Here is a 13,846-nt window from a genome sequence, read left to right on the forward strand (position 1 = left end):
ACAGTAATTTCTACACTGTTATCTTGTCCCAGCACCCTAATACACACATTACTACCACCAAGCAGACATCTACTGCTAGCACAGTAAGTGGCAAACAATGTGTTTGGTTCACATTGCTGTTGTCTACACACCTCAGTTAAATTCCACAATGTGTTCGATTCACCTTTCTGTTGTCTACACAGCTCACTTAAATTCAACAGTGGAGTTTCCGGTGCAACTTGACTACCGAAACTTGGTGAGATGGAGCTGAAGCCAATATGCTATTTGAATGAAGCTGTTCAACTTCTGCCTACTGAGGAGAAAAGTTGGAGGGGTTCGAGGGGTTTTGTAGTTTACTTGCTCTTCCAGCCAGTATTTTTGCCACTCCACATTTTGGTTGGTAGGATCTACTGTGTAAATAAAAAACTAGGTCACAAATAAGCTTTCTTGGTTGATCAGTAATACACTGCTGGAAAAAAAATTTGTGCGCCATTTTAAACATTTCCAGTTCACTCAAGATTTATTGTTGCAACAGTGCATATATGGAGTACATGAAATGACTACATCTACAGATCAGTAGCTCCAGTGGTTCTGAGGTACCAGTTATTAACCCATGCTGAAAAGACCATATTAGTACATGCTGAAACCTCCACAGGTGACAATGCAGGCACTGACTCTGGTATCTAGTCAGTCGTACAGATGGAGAATACTGTTCTCTGATACATTACGTCACACCTGCTCAACTTGTTCACATAGTACTGTAAGAGTTGTTAGTTGATGAGTCGCACAAGTCACTTCTCTTCCCATCATATATTACACGTGACCGAGTGGAGACAAGTCCAGAGATTGACCAAATGGAGACAAGTCCGGAGATTGTAATGTCCAGGGTAGTTGTTGCACATCTTGCAGAGTACACTGAGTTTCAGTATGTGGGCGAGCATTATCCTTTTGGAAGAGCACATCATCTTCCTGTTGCAAGAACAGCAAAAGGACGGGTCTAATTACATACTGCGCATACCGAGTGCTTGTTACTGTCCCTTCCAGAAATGCCAAAGGTGAATCAGAGTTGTAGCTTATCAGTCCCAGACTATAAGACCTGGGACAGGGCCAGTGTGTCTTGAGACAAATGAACTCTATGAGGCAGCGCTCACCAGGCCACATTGTAGCTGGAAACAAGCATAATTTGCATGCAGGCAGAATTTGCTTTCATCACTGAAGGTCATAGTGTGCCATTCCATTTTCCAACTGATTCTTTAATGGCACCTGTCTAGTTGTGCACAACAATGCTATGGCATGAGTCAATGCTGTAGAAGATATGTGTGTCCACAACCTCGTCTATGGGTGTGAGGATGTTCATGTGACCACAGATACCAGTATCATTGCATAACTGAAATACCATGTCCAACTTCTGTGGTGATTCTCCAAAAGGACCATCCCACCATTCGGAAGGCTTCAATTTGATCCCTTTCAAACTCATTCAGTTGGCTATAGGAAGCACAAGTGTGCCTCCATGTTGTGGTTGCCTGTTTGCTTCGCACATTTGCATCACACTGAGCCTTCTGGCTGTGAGCATTGCCTATTAAAGGGTACACACAGATAGTGCTCTGTAGCTATGCCACTACACTATCTGTTAGTGGATGATACTGAAACCATTATCAGTACATGTACAGTGCCCCAGGTGGCATATGCTGTCATTGGATCAAAATTGATGTGGTCTTTCCAAGTGTACTATTTTTCCAGTATTGTATTACTTTCTCATTGTGTCGACAGACAGCTACACAAACTCCAAGTTAAGTCATAGACAGTGATTGTACTCTGTTCAACTACATTGAACCATCATGTAGTTGTAAACTAATGTATACTTTCACATTGGTCATCAGTTTCAATGCTCAAGTGTCTGGTGTCCTAAGACGAATGGAGCAAGACCTTACTTACGTATGAGGCACTTTTTTGTTATTCCAGTGTGGAATAATCTCTGATACATGCTACAATAGACAGACTTGCGTTGCTTTCCTAATCACTGTGCTAAATATTTAACCCAAGTAGTTCTGTTATCAGATCTTACTTGAGAGTATGTTTTGCTGTGCTTCACTTATATGAAACCAACCTACAGAATTAAAAAATTTGCTAAATCTGTGTAGAAAAAAATCGCAGGATGGCCATTTCACTGATGGGGCAGAGGAGGTTTCACCGATGGGGCGGGGGAGGACAGGTTTGGCAATTCTGCCATAGGTACAGTATCACCTGCGACAAACACAAATGATTTTTACTTGTAACAGTTATTCAACACACAAAGTATTTAATTAATGAGCAGTACATTTAATTTAAATGAAGTTGATTATTTTGAAGAATGTTATTTCTTATAGAGAGAGTGTGTGTGTGTGTGTGTGTGTGTGTGTGTGTGTGTGTGTGTGTGTGTGTGCACCTCAGTGGTCAGTGCAAGACTACCAACAGGGTTCAATTCTCAGACAGTTCAATGACTTTTTCTGACACTTATTACCTCTTTCACTATGGCAAGGACATTTAAATGTGAAAGATGTCAAGTTGCACCATGGTTCAGAATCCATGTTAAACTTTTGTCCCCTACAACTGGAACAACACAGAACCCATTCTCGTTCTGAGTCCTGGGAGATTCCACCTCTTTGTTTTGAAGGGAGTGGCCACCTCAGTTGAATTACTGGCTGTACTGACATAACCTGTTGAGATGACTTCCGACTCATTAGGCTGTTTTTGTGGACGAAGTATGTAGGCTGAATGAATGGAACTATCCCTATTCTTAGATAGTTAACAGTTTCTGACGTTGAATTCCATAGAACGGAGGGGAGGCTTAAAGCTACTGTGATGCTGCTGTTAGTGTGCCTAGTCACTTATCCATCTACAGGCTAGTTTCTCAAACTGTGCTTCGCAGAGTACTTGGTGATCCACAAAACAGTTCTACGCGCTCCACGAAAAGTTAAGGATTTTTTTACTGAAATTATTATTTTTTGATTATTAAGAAATACATGGGGCAAAGATCTCAATAAAGCGCCTTTTTTCGCCCTTGAGTGGCGTGTAGAAAAATATCGAGCGTAGAAGAGCAGAGAATAATATTTTCCTGTCTTCTGTGTGAAACAGAAATTGTACAGAGGTTAGTTGGTGTTCCATTTTAACATTTTCGCCCGTCTGCTCCTTGGAACGAAAATAACGGAAGGATACACAGCGCATACAGACAAAACGAACCGCTGCCAGAATGATACATACTGTAGGGCAGACTCAGTGTCTCGCCTGTGTGTGTGTGTTTGTGTGTGTGTGTGTGTGTGTGTGTGTGTCTGGCAGCAGACTGCATACGAATCTGCTGTTCACGTGTTTCTGAAGTCAGTAGTTGATTTTTCTTGTAGTTCAGTACTGGGAAATCGACGGATTAATTTTAAAAAGAGTTATATCTGCCAACTCTCCCGATTTCACACTTTTTCTTCTGCCTCCCGGTTCAACCAGATATAGAATAGACTCACTGTGCAAATTAAAATAGTCTCGTCCTTTTCCAAAATCAAGTAACAGATTGTAACAACGTCTATAAATACCTGTTCTACTGAATTCATTCTCTACTCTTTCGTTTTACTATAGTTGTGGCGCGATTTTTTTTCTGTCCGTGAAGTTCTGCGTAATGTGAAATCGGAGAATACAATAAACATCTGCTATGATTAAACTTAATGTCTTGTATGCTTAAATTGTGAAACTACTTTGCTTCGTCAATAACAGTCATTTTATTTACCAAACACAGTACATATCTGCGACATAAAATTTAATGCTCCGCCTTGAATTGCACATTTCACAGGTGCTCCGTGATTCAAAATGTTTGAGTACCCCTGATCAAAAGGATGTTCAAGAATTTACATCACTTATAAGCTTTATTGGCTGTTTTTCTGCGGTGAATACTTGCGTCGAAAGTGCAGGATTTCCACTGAATTTTATTCCACATGGCGTTAATGAATATATAAGCGAACTTTATGATGAACCTATATCTGCAAGCTAAAGTCCACTGCGGATGTGCTAAGCACTTTACAAAACTCTATTCCGCATATCAGATTGTGTCAGTCATAAACACTGCCAGGTAGGTAGTCATTCAGTTGCTTGCGTGTCCTTGCTGGGACTCGCCCTTTCATTTGTCTTCAACCGATGATGTCTGAGTTTTCTAAGCGTGCAGCTCATTTTCGTGGCAGGTTTCTGCAGCGAGCGAAAAAGAAGGTCAAGACCGTTGTATGGTAGCGTGTTGTCTTGGGTGGCACACGCAAGGTCACGATCATTCTCATTTCAGCTGATTACAATCGAACTGGTATAAATGATATTGGGCGAGGTGTGCATTGCACGCGATTTCCAGCTGTCAAAAAAACTCATTAATAATACTGTTTGCTGCCAGTCACTTAGAGATGACTAGTTCAATAGTTTACTACCGTGCTAGCTTCTTTGGACTTGAACCCAGATACAGGTACCGTTATTCAAACGGTAAGTTATAACGTAAGTGCCACTACTGGATGGCATTGCGTTGCATGTTTAGGTAATCGGTCGCCTCCCACTCGTCCCAAACCTTTTTTTTTACTTCTTATCTGCGTTGTATTTTATTACGTAGAACGTGCATATGCAACAACTTCCGTATTTTGTTTCAACATTTACATGTCTTATACTTTACACTGAGTATTAAGTTTTGAAATCATCATTTTTTTCTTCTGTGATTATTTTCTCAGCAAGTGACACAAAATGTTAGTATCAGTCCTGATTTAAATTATTTAGTGCTTTATCTTCGCTAAAAATACCTTTGTTTTGGAATATAACCACCCCCTACGCCTGATTCTTTGAAGCAACGAGCTCCCATATAAAAAGAAAAAAACAGCTTCAAATATCTGACTACTTTACAAATGAGTTCATGGGTTACAAATGGCTCTGAGCACTATGGGACTTAACTTCTGAGGTCATCAGTCCCCTAGAACTTAGAACTACTTAAACTTAACTAACCCAAGGACAGCACACACATCCACGCCCGAGGCAGGATTCGAACCTGCGACCGTAGCGGTCGCGCGGTTCCAGACTGTAGCGCTTAGAACCGCTCGGCCACTCCGGCCGGCATGAGTTACATGTTTGACTTTGAGTATGCAAAACCTTTAGAGTTGAAGACGCAAAACCCTAGCAATGTTGGTTCCATTAGTTTCGGAATACTCACCTATAGACTAATGAAAAAGTGGAAAACAAAATAGTAAACTAAAATAGTGATAAGCTCTTCATATGTTCATGCAAGACCTTTAGCTCAAATAGTGCATAGTATCAAACCCTTTATTTTAGGCATGTCCATAGCAAAAGTAAATTATAAAAGCAATCATTAAATCGCAATTTAAAACTGTAATCTTATACTAATACTAGAGTATTAAGTTTGCGATTTAAGAGTCGAGTATGTTACAATAAGGGTGTACAAGCAGCGGTTCAGCCGGCCGGAGTGGCCGAGCGGTTCTAGGCGCTTCAGCCTGGAACCGCGAGACCGCTACGTTCGCAGGTTCGAATCCTGCCTCGGGCATGGATGTGTGATGTCCTTAGGTTAGTTAGGTTTAAGTAGTTCTAGGTTCTAGGGGACTGATGACCTCCGATGTTAAGTCCCATAGTGCTCAGAGCCAAACAGCGGTTCGCGGGCAACATGCGCCTGGTAAATGTTTTTGTGTGGCCCGCCACGCAAGTCAGAAATACCGAGATTTCCTTCCCATGTGCGACCCATGATTTCCACTAGGACGGCAAAGTCAATAGGCATGTACACTGTGCATCGTAGAACGATGACAGTTCGCGCACTTCGATGCATAGAGGAAGCCTGCATTGTAGACGATTCCAAACGACAATTGCGGCTCGCGCATGAGCGTGCTTTCCGCTTGAAGAAGCGAATATCCCGCAAATTAAGTCTCTCGCTTGCTTCCCCTGTATTTATCACCTACCACCACCATCAGCGTCGACAGTTCGCAACAAATGGAATAGAAACTCACTAAACAACTCGCTACGATCAAGTTTAATGCTCGCATTGGCTACGGCATTAACAGCAGAGCGCTCAAAATACTCCTGAACGCCCATTGGCTTTCGGAGAATGCTTGACGTAGGTGCACAAAACAAGCCTGAAGTCGACCGGCATCGTTCCTGACTCCAACTACAACAGCACAGAGTTAACACGGCGCGGTGGGAACGACCACGAACGCATTTTCCGTTTACTTACTAACGTGCAGTCAGATCATACTGAGCAAGATATATTTAATGCTATGATATTACCTAACTTTTACAAATTTTTGTTTGCTGAAACTTTATTTGGGTCTAAATATATATTGTGAACAATTTTTTTTCTAGCTTTTAAGAACAACAAGGGTAAATATAGGCCACTAGATACTCTTTGACAGAAATTAACCTGCAGGCTGTGATGAGAATCTCAATAAGCAGTCTCACTGATGATTTTAAAAAATGTAGAAAAGATTGGTAAGCTACATCTGTCTAGTTAAATTGATTAAAAATTAAATGTCCTTGGAGCTGTAGATGACATGAAATTAGCACAATAAATAAACTGATTAAAGTCGCCAGTATTTTATTTAATTTATATTTATTGGTTTTTATGAAAAATTTATACTTTTCCTAAAGCGTAAAGTTAACTAATGAATGCAATCATTCTAAAAGATGCAGCCCTCCGCTAACCTCCGTTTCCGCAATGTGGTCCCCGAGCCAAAACAATTGCACACCCCTGTGTTACACCAACAGTAAACTGTAAACTATTTTCGATTTATAATTTTGTGAGGCTGTAAGCGAGACAAGTTCAGAAAAGATTTGAAATTAGGTCTATTTAAAGTTTGTTCAAAGTTGCCAAGTGCTTCCGTTATGAAACACGAGATGAATATAGTCTGGACAGTTTGCGCGCCATAACACTGCCTTAAGAGATATACATAATTTCTAACTTTAATTCTTGATTTATTTTGTTAGTCCTTCAACATAAGGTTAAATTTCGTAATGAGCAGATTATGACACCATTTGAAAATTTTAAATTCAGTAACAGCTATATTAAATTACTTCATATCAAAGTCAACAATATTGTGCAATATTATTGGAGTTCTCCCAAAACTGCTCAATAATATTGTGGTTTGGAATGTTGACGATAAAGACGCTGCTGCTGGTGTGATAATTATTCTACCTTGTTGCAAGGAGAAAACAACTGGTGGATGAAACGTTTGGTCAAGGAGCGTCGAAGGTCACTCACGACAACTTGTTGAGAGAACTGAGATTGAACAAAAAAAGAAATTATCAGCATATTTGTGTATTGATGGTACAATATTTGATACATTACTGTAAATCGTTGTCAAAGTACATGGGCGTCCCCGCAGATAGATACTTGCCCCCCTCCCCCCAACCGGCCTCCACCATTACCTCCCTTGGAATCTGGAGTACGGCGTTTTTACTCATTACAAAATTCTTATACACTTCTAGAAGTGATTTCCCATGATCTCGCTAAACAGCTCATTTAGCCAAATGCAGCACTACGCGGTTGATCGCTATGCTGCTGTGTATCGATTTGTTTGTTGCTTTAAGCATCGAAGTAATGTACGTGTAACAAATATTGAGTATATAATCATCTGTTCTCTAGAATATAATGCTTTTTGTGTCACCTATAAATTTAGTTTTTGTGGCATGATACGTCTCTGAACTGATCACCTCATTTACACCAAAAACGACAATTTTAGTCTCCCCCCCCCCCTCTCATTTCCACTGGATAAATTTCTGCGGACGTCTTCGTGTCATGCAACAACATTACTGAAGTTCTCCCAAGATTATACGATTATACACGCATACTTCATAATTTTGCATTATAATTATTGAACCCAATAATTAGAGCATTATCGTCCTTCGTGGGCTTCCCCCATATTTTCTGAGCAATAAATCGTACCATTTATTCTTAACATTACTGTATTTGCACTCGTCCGTCCTCACATCCCACAATGCTGGTAGTGATTTATACATTGCGAAGGCCTCTAACCATAAAACGCTTTCGTTTTGTTTTGAACTCATTTTCAAAGCGAACAGTGAACACAGTGATGTCCACAATCTTTAGCACACGAGAGACTGGCGAGGATATTGTCTGTAATGCCCGCATAAGGCAGAATATTTTCGGGCAGCGCAATATATTTCAAAAGTTTTTGATGTTCTCAATACGCATTATTGCCCCACCTCTTAATCTCAGCCCTACACTTTCAATATTTTCCGCGTCAGGAAATACTGCGCAAAGTTATTGCTGGCATTTAGTGCCTGCGTCAAGCGAACGTCTAGTTTTGTTCTGTAAAAGTCTTCAATGGACGTACTGTATCATGTTCTCAGCAATACTTGTAATTATAAAAAACAGCTCACTATAAATACAGCGCAATTATTACATTACAAACGATGCAGTCACTTCGGAGGTCTGCAAAAATCAAGTTTTCATAGTGTCTGATAAATTTTCCGGTTTAAAAACTTTTTTTTTTCAGTCTCGTTAATTATACATAATACATCCGTCGGGAGTCATATCTCCAATGTTACGACCGGCCATTAGACATCAGTACAGGATGACAGCCTGCTCTACACTTCTGGATGCGATACGGTCTTCAGCTATACAAAAGCATGACGCTCCCGCATGTTTTCTAACGTCACGTACGCAACGGCTCGTTCATTTCTTATATGATGCATTAGCGAATTACGTATTTTTTCTTTACTCCAGTTGTTCTTCAGCATACGAATATATGTTTTTCAGGGACTCTAAATAAATATTTTGTTAAAACTAAGTCGAAAGCTTTGCTCCGAAGTCTGTGAGGGGTAATGAGATTATACGAATTGGCGGGGGAACTACGCATAGTTCTAAAATGAGTATGCTCATTCTGTATCGAAGTTAAAAAGCTTAATAACGCGTTGTTTCACGGTTATCTTAAAATCAATAAGCCGGAGCCCGCACATTATATCATTAATTAATTTTCCGCAAATTTCTTCTTCTATGGTGCAACCTTATACACGCTAATCACTGGAAAATTTAAGAGCGTCAATGTTTTTATATTTGCATGATGTCTCAATGTATGTGGTAGTACCACACTTGACTTCACATTATCGAGTGGTTCGTGCTCCCTGAATGCAAGTAACGAGAAGTTATTTACTCCACGCGGTAATAGCGAAACGAAACAGCACTTATCGAAGATGATCAAGTGATCTCAACCAGCCAACAATATTGCCAAACATGGTCGAATAGTTGCAAGGCATTCATCGGATTGCATGGAATCTGCGAGCGATTAGCGATCCATTGCTGCGACGTGCGATTTCGCTCCCGAGCAATCTTTTCAACTCTGTAAATGGACTGATCGCGTCATCTAGGGACAGACTGCTCTGATTCGTCGCCAATATGTGGGAGCCTTTATAACAGAATTTTTCTTACTGCCTTGATCTAGGAACGAAAGACACTCGGCTAATTCACAATCAGAAGAGAAAGGTAAGTTTCGAAAGGGGCGGAAGTAGGACGAGAAATTAATCTTTACAAGGGAAACGACGATGAAGTTTGTTTCGACGCGTCTGGCCATTCAGTATGCCAGCGAGCCTAAATTTATTTTGCTGTGTGGGCGCGCGCGTCGTTGGATGATAGCGCTTTATCGCCAGCCTTGTGAGTATTTTCGTTCCGAATTTCGGATCGCACCAAACCGGACAGAAGCGCTTATCCCTGACAGAAGCGCTTGTCTCTGAGCGTGGGCAGTCTTGAGGTCAACGGACCAAGCAACTGCTCGTGGAAAATTGTTGCACTTTCGAGTACGTTGAGAATTCTGACATTTAATACGCGACATCTCTCAGTGCAGACTTCAGTTTGAAGATTTCGCCCGCGACCTGCGTTCCTTGGCCCGCGACAAAGCGGAAAAAAAAACTGGACCGACCCACAAAATTGACTTAAATGAAGGGCTAACTGCGAAGAGAGCGGAGCAAGAAGCAGCACAACGTGACCTCCATTTTCGACAAGTGACGCAAAATCAGCATCGTAACTAAACTCATAAAGAGTATTACAAGAAGAATGATAAAAACGACAGTTTTACACATGACAACAGAGACTTCGAGAACTCGTCCCTTTTTATGTAAAGTGAGAATTCACCAAATTTCCTGACGAAAGCCCTGTCTATCTGGCATGCAAAACAGTGGTCTTTGGAAACAGAACACCGAATTTTTGCTTCAACACTTAGTGCGGCAATAATTTAAGTACACTGACCTAACTTCGCAAAGAAACCTAAATTACAAGATGGTATTGTAGAAAAATTAACATCGTCAGCTAAATGCTTCAAGTTTAGGCCTCTAAATTTTGATTAAACTTCATCCAAGATTGTTTTTATCCGTACAGTTAACAACTCTTCCCTGGAAGAAACGGCATGGAAATCTCCGTGAATCAAAATCTAGATAAGGCAGAAGAACCAATGTCTGTGAGCCTTGTGTAAGTTTAATTATTGTGCATGGTCTCCTTAGAAATACTTTCCTCCAAAATTGATACACCGCTTCCAACGCCGTTTCCACTTCCGGAAGCAGTCTTGGTACGCCTGATGCTGGATCGCGCGAAGCGCCGTCTGCGAATTTTCTTTTATCTCGTATATCGTTGCATATCTTTGTTCTTTCAGTGGTGTTTTCAACTTAAGAAACAAAAAACAAAAAAAAACTCCGCAGGGGCCACGTCTGGAGAATACGGAGGACGGAGCAGCGACAGTGATTTTGTTTTTTGTGCAATAGTCACGCCGGACAGAGACGAATGTGCGGATGTGTTATCGTGATGCAAGAACCATGATTTGACTCGCCACATTTCTGGCCGTTTCCTTCCCACATTTTCTCGCAGACGTCGCAACACGTCCCGAAAGTACCATCGATTAACAGTTTGTCCCTGTGGCACGAATTCATGATGAACTAATCCTTTAAGGTCAAAGAAAATTATCAGCATGGCTTTTACATTTGACCTGGTCTGACGAGCATTTTTTGGTCTTGGAGAACCTTTCCCGACCCATTGTGAAGACTTGGTCTCAGCTTCATAACCGTAGAGCCACGTCTCATCACCAGTTTGATTCTCTTAAAGGCACATCTCGTTCTCAATTGAGCGATTCAAAAGCTCCTCACACATTGCGAGGCGAAGGTCTTTCTGGCTTTGACTCAGAATGCCGTGGAACGAACTTGGTGGCAACAAGATGCATTCCAAGACGCTGTGCCAGAATTTCACAGTGTGATCCAAATGAAATGTTACATTCTTCTGCACCTTCTCGAACAGTCAGTCTTCGACTGGCACGCTCAGTTTCGTTGACGTTCCTGGAGCGTCGTCGGTAAACGTCGAACGGAGTCCTGACCGAGGGTCATCTTTAACTTCCGTCCAGCCATGTTTAGACACCGAGTACGACTTCAGCATTTATCACCGTCGACTTCCATCATCTGATGTTTGTCTGTAAAGGTTTTCTCGAGTTTCACGCAAAATTTAATGCAGACGCTTTGCCCCTCCAACTCTGCCAGCTCGAAATTCGCAAACTGTGCGACACAACGTTCTACTGAATGCTGCATTGAAGAATAACGGGCAGACAAACAACAATGAAACTTCCGGCAGTTACACATTAAACATGCGTGTGCAGGGATGCCAACCGCATTTCGCTCCAACACACTACTGGCGTGAAATTACGAATCTTCCGGAATTTTTTGAACAAACCTCTTATAGTCGTCGCTGGAGGGAACTAAATCGCAAGACGCAACTGACACTTCACGAAATAACAAAGTAGTTGTTGTGGTCTTCTGTCCTGAGACTGGTTTGATGCAGCTCTCCATGCTACTCCACCCTGTGCAAGCTTCTTCATCTCCCAGTACCTACTGCAACCTACACCCTTCTGAATCTGCTTAGTGTATTCATCTCTTGGTCTCCCTCTACGATTTTTACCCTCCATGCTGCCCTACAATACTAAATTGGTGATCCCTTGATACCTCAGAACATGTCCTATCAACTGTCTTGTCAAGTTGTGCTACGAACTCCTCTTCTCCCCAATTCTATTCAATACCTCCTCATTAGTTATGTGATCTACCCATCTAATCTTCAGCATTCTTCTGCAGCACCACATTTCGAAAGCTTCTATTCTTCTTGTCCAAACTATTTATCGTCCATGTGTCACTTCCATACATGGCTACAATCCATACAAATACTTTCAGAAACGACTTCCTGACACTTAAATCTATACTCGATGTTAACAAATTTCTCTTCTTCAGAAACGCTTTCCTTGCCATTGCCAGTCTACATTTTATATCCTCTCTACTTCGACCATCATCAGTTATTTTACTCCCCAAATAGCAAAACTCCTTTACTACTTTCAGTGTCTCATTTCCCAATCTAAAACGTACAAAGTAACGTATAAAAAAACTGTACATGTTCTTCCGAAAATGTGTAAGAACATACTGACTGATAGACCCTGAGTAAAGACGCTAATAACAAAAAAGTTACACAAAGAACTATCTGATACCAAATCTTTCTCAAACAGAGGCTTGTACTTTCCACTTTTAAGTACAGACGTCCGTCCCTCGAGCGCGGAAGGAAATCCAACTGCAGTAATACGTCAAAATAATTGGTGATACTGTGTAGATTAAGGTCTGACTTACAGGAAGCAGTCTTCGCTAACCTCTCGTCAGCTGCAGGATGAAAACAGGAAACTGAGTTAAATACTACACTCTTTACCGGTGTAGCAAAATAACATCACTGGTACTGTATTGTGTAGCAGCGCGTGTCGTGTTCCGAGATAAATGCGAGGCAGTCGAAATATTTTCGCTGTAAACAATCCACTCTACTATTCCGCTGGTAAACAAATACGCTCGAACGGCAAAAACGCAGTTAAAAGCTGTTCGAACGTGTGGCTGTCGCGATAGTACAATAACTATCTGAATGGAACCCGCTTCTTTTGTTCTTTATTTCCATTTGCTTCCTGAAATGGAAAGAAGTGAAATGAATCATGTCATTTGCATAGCATCTAACTTCTTATCTACAAGCTACACTTCATATTTTCTTTCAGTTGCAAAGACGAATAAGTTTTGTGGTTGTCCGTGCGAGGAAAACAATTTTTTTAAACTTATTCCGTAACATCGCAACTTTGCCATCGCGCTTTGTTGATAGTGATATGGTCATACTATAATCTTAACGAAACTGTAGTCTTTTAAAGCTGAATAGTTACTGAAAACGAGTGGAAATCGTGGTATGAATACTGGCTCTCCTTTCTCTTTTTCGGTTAATATTTCCTCTTCAACGATATTGTTCAAAAGCTTTCTTGCGAACGCGTAGCGGTAATATAATGAACTGGAGTCCCGTTTGGAAGTTTACACTTTTGTCTTGATTACTCATAGTATCGGTTTGATATTATGTAGACGCTGATATGTTTCTTGAACTAAGTCATTTTTTATTTACTAAAACTGTTCACTCATATAATTAATCTTTGTTTACATAGTTCCTCTTTACAAGCGGATACACCTTTTCGATGAATTGTTCCTCTGTCTTTACAGCACAACTCTTCGGTAAGACGTTTTTGCCGGAATGCGAATCAATGCGACAATGCCGTTCCAAGTTGTCCTCTAGAACTTTCGTTAATATTCTACAAGATTCGAAAACATTCACTAACATTCAAGGATATTTGTAAACTTCGAGAACAATAACAAACAATTTCTACAACAGATACCACCGTACAACCACTGCAATGCACAACGGAAGCAAAGGTAGCGCCAGAGAGAGAAAAAAAACAATCAGTACGTCGGGAAAGCTTTAAACATCACAAAAAACAGTATTTGACGGTGAATGACTCACAAACGGTCTTATGGTACCTTCACCCCAAAAACCAAC

The 13,846-nt window shown here is 40.9% G+C and overlaps 1 protein-coding gene across 4 annotated transcripts in view; it reads right to left on the bottom strand.

Moving 5' to 3' along the window:
- The window catches only part of LOC126456883 (prolyl 4-hydroxylase subunit alpha-2), a 334,176-nt gene that overhangs the window by 31,296 nt on the left and 289,034 nt on the right, over nucleotides 1-13,846 (bottom strand). The gene's annotated exons all lie outside the window — the stretch shown is intronic.

Source organism: Schistocerca serialis, chromosome 2 (assembly GCF_023864345.2).
Source record: "Schistocerca serialis cubense isolate TAMUIC-IGC-003099 chromosome 2, iqSchSeri2.2, whole genome shotgun sequence".
NCBI lineage: Eukaryota > Metazoa > Arthropoda > Insecta > Orthoptera > Acrididae > Schistocerca > Schistocerca serialis.